This window comes from Camarhynchus parvulus, chromosome 3 (assembly GCF_901933205.1).
Source record: "Camarhynchus parvulus chromosome 3, STF_HiC, whole genome shotgun sequence".
Taxonomy (NCBI): domain Eukaryota; kingdom Metazoa; phylum Chordata; class Aves; order Passeriformes; family Thraupidae; genus Camarhynchus; species Camarhynchus parvulus.
In genome coordinates, this window is record NC_044573.1 from 12,037,418 (window position 1) to 12,048,759 (window position 11,342).

Here is an 11,342-nt window from a genome sequence, read left to right on the forward strand (position 1 = left end):
ATCAATAAAAAGCACCCATCTGCCTGACCAGGAGCATTAAAAGGATGACACCAAACCATTCTGCCCCCTACTAATTCAACCCTTCCCCCCATCATCTCCCTTGTCTGGGGCTGCCCATGCCCTGCACACCTCCCAGCCCTGCTGGAGGTCAGCTGAGACCTCCCCCAGCCCTGAGAAAGGCCTATATTTGATTATAGCACTACGTGATGTCACGTATCCAAGACAACTAAAGGCATTACAGTCTTCTGAGGATAAAACCACCTCTCAGCCACAGATTTCAGCAAGCTGGGACCCAGTGTCTGTGGAAGAGATGAACCCCTGCGTGACAAAGGACACACAGAGATGCTCCCCGGGGCAGCACCTGCAGCAGGCAGGGCCCTTCCTGCTCCTCCTGGCTTGCAAAGCTGAGGAAAATTAAAAATAATGGGTTTTAAAAACATCAAAAGGACAGATCACCGTCTCAAATCCAGCCTGAAAATAAAACCCATCAACCAAAGAAGCTCAGGGACTTCATTTGAACCTTGGCATCGGTGGGCTCAAAGAGGAAGAGAGGTTTTCCAGAATTTGCAGAAATACTTCCAAGACTCTCATGTCAATGTTCTCCCACACCATGTGATATAATTAAAGGCAGGGTGGGGGAAAAAAAGTAACAAAAACCAATTCAAAGGTCCAATATTAAGAAAAGTTAAGAAATCCTGCAATAGGGAAGGGATTAAACAAACCCTTATCACAGCCCAGGAAAGGGCAGGGAGCAAGAGGAAGATTTCATCTAACTTTTTTTCACTAAAGCTTGCATTTTTTTATTAAATACACACATATGCACACACATAAGTGGTTTGTGTTTGAAACAAATATCTGAAAGGAAAATGATATGTGAGCTCAGACATGCCCTGACTGCAATCCAGACCCTGTACATGACCCAGAGCCTCTGGGACTTTATTCCACTGCTGCCTTCGGAGACTTTGCAAATGTGAAGCTTTTCCAAAGGCTGCAGTCACTGCTGGACCTGGCTCCCCGTGCCTCAGATTTAAAACATGCACATAATAACAGTCTAACAGAGAAATTGGGACATGAAAATAATATTAAAAAATAACAAACCCAAACAAGCAGTGAAATTTAACCATTAAGAAAAACCTTTGGTAAGACACAAATAGGGGAGGGGAGGGAAATAAGTGCTTTCAAGAAAAATGATTTACAGCCAATAGCTTTTCAAGAGATGCTTATGGGTCATTCTCCTCAAATTTAATACTGTGCTTGCTAAGTGGACTAAGATGCAAAAAAATGTAAACCACTGATATGTTCACAAGTGAGCCATTTGAGCAAATGACTTGCAAAATAATTCTGATGCTAATTCCCTTTCCAGGGTAACCTTTCTGTGTGTTTCCCTACCATCCTCTTGAAACAGAAGTGAACATAGCTACATTTCAGCTGGTGTCAGTACCAATTTACCAATGCTACAAAACATAAAGCTATCTTTTCCACACAGCTTTTCTGCCTTTAAAGTACCAAAACTCCTGATTTCCAGTGGAAAACCAACAACCTGAAGCTTCACCCCAAGTGACCCTTCTGCAAGATTTAACTGGAAAGCCCCACTGGAGCTGTGTCACAAAACTACATTACCAGTACAACTTCGTGACTGCAAAGTGGTTCCCACTTGCTGCTTCCCAGCTCCTGCTCCAAAAGTGCAAGATTTCCTCCAGAGCCCAGGGAAGGCAAAGCAATGCTTTTCACTGGGCTGACCTCCCTGGCCAACTTGCTTTTAACTTTGTGGAATTTGGCTTTCTGTTTAAACGAAGAAGAAAGCAAACAAAAAATCCTCCTACTTTTGACTACTCTGCATCCCTAAACCAAACCAAACTGGCTGAAAACTGGTCTGGGGATGATCCTCACATACAGGACAATGGATGATGAGTGGATGTTGCTCAGCAGGAAGCTTCCCAGCTCCCACTCCTTCAGCTCTACCTTATGAAAATTCTCCAGGTGCTGAGCTCTCTTCATACCCAGTACTCAGCTTTTAGGCAACCATGTACTTGCCCCAAATCTAAGCACAACAAAACCCAGTGACACTGCTGAAAAGAAAGCAAGCATGGGACCACACTTAAACTGGGAAACTAAAAGTAGTGACAAACTGCAAGATAGGAATGCACTGAAAATAGCCTGAGAGAAGACACCAAGACTGAGTGTGCAGAAGAGTAGGAGTGAGTGATGATGCCTGCAGTAGTCAATTTAATGGACTTCCTAACATTCTCCAAGTCTTGAGGAAAAAGTAGGGAGCACTAAGACCAGTCTGAATATTTCAAGAAAACATTTTGAACGCACTCAGCAAAAGAAAAAAGTCAAAATCCACATCATTGACTTTCAGTATAAGTATTCCTATCTGCACAAATTACAGGCTTCTCTTAAAATGGTCCTGGTGCCCCTGAGCAATCACTCAATAAAATGAGCATTCCTGCCCCAAGCACAGCTGCCATGTTTCCCAGCTGCTGACCATACATGCCAGCACTGAGCACTCAACATCACCCTGCCAGCCTGGAGTGACCCAAGCGTCGTGCTCCCACAGCCATAATGTTTTACAGGGAGCAGGCAGAGTACCAGGGGGTCATAAAGATGCTGGCTGGCATCAGGCAGTACTTCTTCCATTCTGTGTGATTTATTAGCCAAGCACTGCAAGCTTGTATCTTCTTGCTGACCTAAATTGTATTTTGGAAGCACCATGGAACATCACTGCATGCCTTTACCCAGCATGGTGAGGATGTGAGATGGAGAGCTCATGGAACTGGTGCCTATACCCAGCGTGGTGAGGATGAGAGATGGAGAGTTCATGGAACTGGTGCCTTTACCCAGTGTGGTGAGGATGAGATGGAGAGCTCATGGAACTGGTGCCTATACCCAGTGTGGTGAGGATGAGAGATGGAGAGTTCATGGAACTGGTGCCTTTACCCAGTGTGGTGAGGATGAGATGGAGAGCTCATGGAACTGGTGCCTTTACCCAGCGTGGTGAGGATGTGAGATGGAGAGCTCATGGAACTGGTGCCTATACCCAGCGTGGTGAGGATGAGATGGAGAGCTCATGGAACTGGTGCCTATACCCAGTGTGGTGAGGATGAGAGATGGAGAGTTCATGGAACTGGTGCCTTTACCCAGCATGGTGAGGATGAGAGATGGAGAGTTCATGGAACTGGTGCCTTTAGCCAGCATGGTAAGGATGAGATGGAGAGCTCATGGAACTGGTGCCTTTACCCAGCATGGTGAGGATATGAGATGGAGAGCTCACCATCACCCAGCACCATCCCCAAATCAGCAGGTGCAACGTGACAGGGAACAAACACACACCTATCACACATAGAGATTGAGCCAGGAAAAAAGTGAAGCAGCATCCCAGGGGTCTCTTGTGTCCTCTCTGTGAGATAAGGTAGCCACTGGATCTGGAAAGAGACAGCCCAGATGCAGCCACAGGGAGCCTCCCCATGTGGACAGGGTTTGCAAGCAAGCACTTGTCAAGAGCAGAGCTGGGCCCTGCCGTGAGTCACCCTGAGCTGCAGGAAGTTGCCCAACACCGTTTCAGTGGTGGAGCAGCAGCACACGCACACCAGGATGAGGCAGGGGCTGCCTCCATCCACTTCCCTCAGAAAAGTTACCATCAGGGCAGTGACATCCTTACACAAAATGCACTCGTTTACCAGGAGGGGAGGAATGGCAAATGCTCAAGGAGCCAAAAGGAATAACCCAGAAGTTGCTAAAAGGTCGTGACCATTCATTGAGACTGCTGACAGCCATTTACTTATGGGGACTAGAGACTGCTTTCCATCCATCCAGGCAAGGTTGTTTTGCACCACAGTAGTGCAGTAAGACTATCCCAGAGCAGGGAACAGCATCAAGAGATGCATGGCAGCAGTGGCTGTGGGCACACTATCACTTCTCCCAACACCCATCCTTTCTGCCACCTCGCTGGCTATAATCCCTCTGTGCAGCTCTTTCTGATAAGGTATCACAAACCTGCACATGGAAAAAGTCTTCTGAGAGCCTGGGGTACTTCCTCTTGTAAATACCAGCTCCTTTTAACCCCAGCAATGAGTAGGCAAGGTGGAATTGGCAGAGCAGGAAGGTGGAATTACAACCCCAGTGAAACCAAAATGAAAACTGCTGCTGTTATGGGAACCAACAGCTCTGCATGAGAACTACGTGGCTTTCTCACCAGTGTGAACCATACCCATGCAGAGCATCTTCAGATGCCAAACTACCTCATCCACCAGGAGAGTTTGCTTTTGCTCAACGTGTCAGGTTTTCAACTCTATTGCACTGAGTGGAACAGAGCCCGTGGTTAATAAAGATGGCAAAAATCAGCCTGATGTGTCCCTAAGCCTCTGTCCTGTTTCTAAGGCACTCCACGCACTTGCCAGGCAGTACTTCTCCTTCAGCAGGACCATTACACACACCTCTAGCTGCTCCATTACTTACTGGACTGGCATGTCCTGACACAGAGAGTTGCTGGCAATGCTGGTGCCCTCAATCCCGAGCTCTCTAGAGGACACTGAAAGGCTCCTCAAGCAGAAGTTCTATGGGGGCTGGAGCTGTTGAGGCAGCACACTCCTTCACTGGTGCCCCTTTTAGACAAAAAATACCTGACTTCTGGGCTGAAAAATCCCTGAGGAGGTCCTTCAGCACAGCCCCAGCAGCAGTACCCAAAGCAGGTCACAACTTCATCCTGTGGTCTAGACACTCCCAACAAAGACATCAACCAAGTTTTATTCCAGCAAGGTCCCTGAGAGTGCTCAGGGCCACATTGCTTGGATTGATACAGGGCCAGTGCCTCCAGCTCCCTTCAGGACCTGCAGGGCAGCCAGGACAGCATCTCCTCCACAGTCTGCAAATGTAGACACCCTGCACAGCAGCACTGCTCAGTTCGTGGGCACATCTGATAACAAACAAAAAATACTAAAAGCACAGAAAAGTCCTACACGTATTTCAGGCAACTCAAACACATGAAGTGAGAATCACCACGGCCTCTATTTCTACAAAAGTTAAGTGGCACAGCTGGACACAAGTGAGCCCCCAGCAGAAGCTGATCTGCTGCAGCAGCACGGCTGAGCTCAGAGATAACACACCCTGGCACCCGGCTACGTTCATCAGCTCGAGCCCTGGGCTGCACTAATTGCTACTACAGAGCTCCAACTACCTTCTGCAGAGCTTGGGAAATGTGAGTAGGCACCTGCCAAGGAAAAAAAAAAAAAAACAAACAAAAAAAAACCAGCAACCTTCAAACTACTTCAAGTTTCCTGACATAAGATAATGCCAGCTGAATTTTTCTTGCATAGATGTAGCATCGCACCAGACTTTAAGGAGGGGAAAAAAGACCCCAATCCAAGAAACACAAATGAAGTTAAATGATTCATATGCCAATATATTACAACCCACCTATTACTAAATTTGTCTGAATGTAAGCCCACCAATAACAAGATCTGGAGAGTGTCTGTGTGCATATATACACACAGAAAATTATATCTAAAGTTATCTTGATTTCATAGATTAGGCACAAAGCTAATCAAAATGCTTTCTCAGCATTTAAGTCTACCATAATTCAGCACGCTTAACTCCACATTTAGAACACAGCATCCATCCACAGGCAGGCACCTCGGTGGGAACATGAGTTTATCGGGTCCTCTTCAAGGTTTATTTTATTTCTTTGTTCCTTTTACTCTTTGTTTGGGCCCTGTCACAATCCAAACCCTCACCAACAAAAGCCAGTTTCCGCTCCCACAGAACCTGAGCACAAGCACGCCGGTGTGTCCATGCAGGAGCAAGGCAGGAAGGCAGTGGGATGCCGCTCCGCTGCTGCCGCCACCAACTCATCGCCCAACTTCACCAAAAAACCCCGAAAAAGACGGGAAAACTCCGAAGGGCCACGTGCAGATCCCAGCCTGACCCCGAGCACTCCGCCAGCAGTTTCCTGGATTTTTACCCCAAAACGCGGGAACCCCGGAGCGTCTCTCCCACGCTGCCCCCAGCTCTGCAAGCCACGGACGCGCTCCGCACATCCCTGGGGGCTTCCCGCCGCTCCGGGGACAACGGGGCGCGGCCGAACGAGGCCGAAAGCGTCTTTATTTCACCGAAGGAAGCGCCTGGGTCTGACAGGGGTGACCCGGCGGCGAGGGGCACGGCGGGGCCGCGCTCCCAGGTGCCGGCCGCGTTTTGCATCCCCGCAGCTGGAAGCGCGCAAGGAGCGCGGGCTGGCCCCGCCGGGGAGCGGTGAAGGAGGGGGGGATCACCCGCGTACACCCCGCGGGAGGGAGGGCGGGAGGGCGGAAGCTCCGCGGGGCCGCGCCGGGAGGAGGAGGAGCCGCGGGTGCACGGGGACCCCCCCGTTCCCACGCACCGGCACCGGGAGCGGCTGGAGAGGGGAAGCGCCGCCTCCGCGCCTTGTCCCCACGCGGGGAACGAGGGGACACTGGCCACACCGCCCCTCCCCGCCCCGCTTCCCCGGCACCAGCGGGACCCGCCGCCACACTCCCCGCGCTTTCCCCCTTCCCCCACGAAACCCTCGCGGAGCGCCGGAAACAAAAAAAACTCACCCCCCAAACCCGGGGGAAAGCCGAGAGCTAAACCCGAGGGAGGCGCGGGGGCAGGCCGGGCAGGCGTGGGGCCGCGGGGGCGGCGGGCGCGGGCGGCACTCACCGCGGTCATGAAGCCGCGCGGCCGGCGGCGGACACAATATGGCAGCGGGGGGATGTGTCAGGGAGCAGCTGCTCCCTGCGCAGCGGCGGCGGCGCCGCCCTCCCGCTCCCCATGGCAACCGCGAGCAAGCACGGCCCCCCCGCCGCCGCCTCCTCCTCCTCCTTCCCGGCCGCCTTCCCTCGCTCCCGCCCTCCCCCGCCGTCGGCACCGCCTCTGGGGCCGTGAGGGCTGGGAGCGGCCGTGAGGGCTCCGTGCCCCGCCTCGGAAAAGTTCCCCTTTCTCCCCCAGAAATACCACACTTTCTAAATTCTAAAAATTTTAAAATAGAAGTGCATAAACCCTCCTTTTAGTTTCACTTCCCTTCTTTATTTATACATATATATACTTTTTTTTTTATCCTCTTGACAAAAATGAAGCCGCCGTGTTTGCCCTGCCTTGCAGTGCATTGCCGTCCGCTTGTGCTTTCGCCTTTCCAGGGCACGAGCTCTGCTGTTCGCTCCCCGGGCTTGGACAGCCCTGCACGCACTTGTAGTTTTACAACATCATAAAAGAGGAAGGACCCCGGGAAGTTCCTTGTCTTGTTTCAGAGCTGATCTTCCACTGAAAAAAAAAAAAAAAGGTTTAATCACTTTCCCGAGGTTTCCTCGCCTTCTGAAGCTTGCCTTGTGATGACTTGTGGTAATTTTATTTCTAAGGAAGGATGGGAATGCATTTCAAGGAAATCCTCCACTTCACCTTAGGAGGAACTACTGGTTGGGTTGTTTCTTTTTTTTATTTCAAACAGTTTCAGACAACGACCTCTTGGGTTTTTTAAGAGTAAGGATATATCAGGCTCAGGGTTATAGCAGGTAGCATATTGTCCCAAGGGCAGAGGATCGAATCCAGTGACAATGAGGCTCCTTCCACTGCACTGTGAAGCATGGCCAGCTTCAGAAACAGAGCCCAACCACAGAGTTCTGATCAGAATAGATTATTCTCAGCAACTTTCATTTAGCTCCTACCTAATTTCCACTGATTGATTGCATTATGATTCTTTCATACTTTTCTTTTTCCTTTCACACTTTTCTTTTTCCTTTCACTGCCTCAGAAGTTAGCCAGGGCCTTCCTACCCTCTCGGCAGACAACAAAAGTGCACTTGTATTAATTATGTATTGCTGAAAGCATCCTCCATTCCCAAATCATTAAAAATAGACCTAGCACTGCTGGTACCAGCAACGCTTTGCCCGTAAGAGGCTCTTTTGCCTGAATTCCTGTCCCTCTGAAGGTGCACATCAGCGTGCCTTGTGTGCCCTGCACACCTCAGCTGCCTTGGCAGAGGCAGGAGCAGGGCCCAGCACTGTTTGCCCGTTGGGATCAGGGTGTGTTGCGCTGACTTTTGCCCTGCTGGGCGGCAACCTGAAAGAGAGACGTTTGACTCCAGGATCCCTCCAGCTTCAGTTTATTAGGTGGAAGGTGGAGTTTGGGCCAGCAAAGGTGGTGTCTGTTCTCAGCCTTTGGTTGCATTTACACCCTGGCATTTAAAGTGGGTCTGCTCACAGGTTCTTTCCACTTACCCCTTAAAAATGCAATCTGAGTTCAGTAGGAATGCACACTCTCTCCCCCTTTAGTGGGAAAAAACACCACAAAACCAAACAAGAATTAAAAAGATAAAAGCTGTAAGTCTCCTGAAGTCGACCTCCCCTCAAAGAAACAAAAATAAAACTTGGCCCTTGAACCGGCATTTTATTGGAACCAACTTGGAGCACAATACTTCAAATAAAATAAAGTGTTTCTACGCCTCCTGAAAAACACTGTCACCTTTGTCTTCCTCAGTCCTCCCTATTCCTCAACATACCCATACTAGGTCTTTTTGGCTTTAAGCCATACTACGTTTTTCCAAATCTACCAGTTTTTCATCAATGAAGACAGTAACCAAGATGTGAGGTTTTCTGGAGCAACTTCTGCATCTCCCCCTCATCTCCAGCTCCAACCACAGTCACCTTCACTCTTTGGCAGCCTGTGGATTCACTGGTGGCTGCAGCAGTGCATCTGAGACAGGGGACAAAACGAAGTCCAGCCTCTTAGAGAAGCTTAAACTCTCTGCCTCATGTCCTGCTCATCTCTGTAAGGCTCAGCAGGCAGAGCTAAGCCTCCCAGCCATGCATGGACAGTTTCAGTGCTCCAACAGCTGTCTGTGCAGGGCTAGAGGAGCTGTAGCTGGCCTGGCCTAGTGGGGTGCAGAGAATTTTTGGGTCATCAGGGCTACACTCACACCTCTCCTGATGTTTGTCCCTGCCTGTACTGATTTCCTGACTGGCAACCTCAGTGAGCATCAGGATGCCTCAGTTAGTGCCCAGGCAGCAGGCAGATGATCAAGGGAACTGTGCTTGTCTCTGCTCAGTGTCTGCACCACATTTGATCCCTGTTTCCTCACCACAATCCATTTTCCCTGCTGAATTCTGCATGTGATTAGTGAGAGCAGGAGGGAGCAGGGGATGGAGGGCATGGACAGAGCCGAGGCCACCGGTGTGCATTATATCACCTCCAAGAGGCTGAAAGCTGCTTGCTCCCACATTTCAGCCTGAGGGCATTAATTCAGTTTTTCCTGCAATGTCCCCTGTCCCAGGATGGAGGCCTGTGGCTGCTGGCTGTCTGAGCCCACACACCGCCTTGGTCTCCCTCTTGTGCCATCTTGGTTTTGCACTCAAAGCTACAGAGAGAAACCTACAGGGGAACAGCAACCACACAAAGCAAAACTCATCCAGTAAATATGACAAGGACATGGTGCTATTTTCCAGCACAGACCTTTAAAATAGGTGGGACAGACATTAGTCGTGGTGCTCTGTGTGGGTCCCTGCACAGCTCCCCTGGATGTCCTGCATCCCCTCCTGCAGCCCCCTGAAGGAGGAGGTGTGGGGAAGATGGGCTGCAGGAGCTGAGGCAGGTGCTGAGGAGGTGGCAGGAGGTGCCCTCCACCCTGCCCTTGTCACCTCCTGCTTTGAGCCAAGACAGACTCACAGAGGCTGCTGGTGCCTCCTGGCCCAGCTCCAGGCTGTCCTTGAATGTCCTGCCCACTGAAGGACAGCCGTGCCTGCTTTGCCAAGGCAGCTGTCATCACTGCAGCCCTCCTTCCTGCCTCCTGCCTGGTTTCTACCAGCCTCTGGCTGTCCTCTCCCCTTCAGGGCACCGCCGTGGTTCTGGGTGGTTTGCCATCACCACAGGTGGTTGAATGCAGGAAAAAGCTTAGAAAAACATGAAGTGTCTTTGTTGTTTGGGTTGTTTTCTGCTGTGGGCAGAAAGTTGGGCCTTCCACCTCTCCCATATCAGGGTCAATATCCTCAGATTTCCTCTCCTACTTCAATGCAAGATGGGTGGAGAAGGGCATCCTGGGAGAAGGCTCTCTGAGCCTTCACAGAGCACAGCCATCCAAACCTGTCATGTGGAGGACAAGCCCACTGGGAAGACAACCCCTGCCTCCTGGCAGCTGCAGTTTCCTTCTCCTGAGAGGAGAGGGCACAGCAGGGATCCTCCAAGGGATGGATAGCTGACCTGTGCCACCCAGCACCACGAAAGCACCTTCTCACCCGAGCTGTCATCTGAAGCTCAGTGCATGTTCAGTGCTCCCAGGCTGCTCCCAAGAGTGTGGAGAGCAGGGAAGGGCAGGAAGGGAACTGCTGCAAAGCAGAGGGGCAGTGCTGGAGGTGCAATGCCATGGGTGTATGCTCTGAGAGCCAGCGAGACCCTGCTACTGTGCTGGGATTTCTGCCACACGTGTGAGCAGTCAGCCAGGCTTCATGGTGTCTCAGCACTTCTCCTCATGAAACCACAAGTCCTTTGATCCTGGTGACCTGCACCTGGTGTATCACCCTGTAAAAAGCTGGAGGAAGAGTTAACCGGTTAATCCATCTGGGAGCAGCATTGTCTCTCCATGGCAGCAAACCAGGCTGCTGTTCACAGCTCTGGGTAGCTTTTCTTTCTGCCCAGGGATGCTGTGAGAGAAATGCTGGCCCAGCACTGGTTGGACACCTGCTTCTTCTAGGAATTCTTGTTGCAAGTGGCATCTCTGATTTGCATTGACAGCCCTGTTTGAAGAAATAACTTCAAAGGGACTTCCTATGACTCCAGGTTGGTGTGTCTGCCTATTCAGCTCCCACACGGTAACTTTCTGCTTGCGGTTTCTATCTGGCTCCTGCTTTGCTGTCTCCTACCACCAACCTAGTTTAGCATTTGATCTCTTCCCTGGCCCTAGGCAAAGCCACAAGGGACATTGTGCAGTTTGTGGTTCACAGCATTTCTTCTTCCATCACCCTGCTGCCTGCCACGTTTGCTCTCTCTCAACTCTATGTCCTGAATGGGAGTCAGTGCTGAAGTTCTTGTTCTTGTAGCTATATACTGACAAGTCCACAGTCACTCATTTTAGGGACTGAACATGCCCTCAGCTTTTTCCTTTTCCCCTTAGCAGCTCCTCCTAGGACTGAGGGTCTGTTAGCATCTGCCAAGACCCACCTTTCTATGCACATCTCACTGGTGTAAATCCAGACCTCAGACAAGCAGGTAAACTATAAAGGAAGTCATAGGGGGAATGTTACCTGTAAAAACTAATATTTAGATGATTTCTTAATCATACAACCACTGATTGGAAGAATGTGCAGTGTTGGTTGCATATGTCATACGTCCAAGAACTGAATTAA

General features: G+C 50.4%; 1 protein-coding gene across 2 annotated transcripts in view; it reads right to left on the reverse strand.

Moving 5' to 3' along the window:
• Positions 1–6,795, reverse strand: part of FOXN2 (forkhead box N2) — a 30,750-nt gene extending 23,955 nt beyond the window's left edge. The window contains exon 1 of one of the 2 annotated variants that reach the window (XM_030946058.1): positions 6,673–6,795. The gene's annotated coding sequence lies outside the window, so the exon portion shown is untranslated. Of the gene's footprint in view, positions 1–6,569 lie in introns of both variants that reach the window. The other variant, XM_030946059.1, reaches the window with a different exon arrangement.
• Between the last annotated feature and the right edge of the window lie 4,547 nt (positions 6,796–11,342).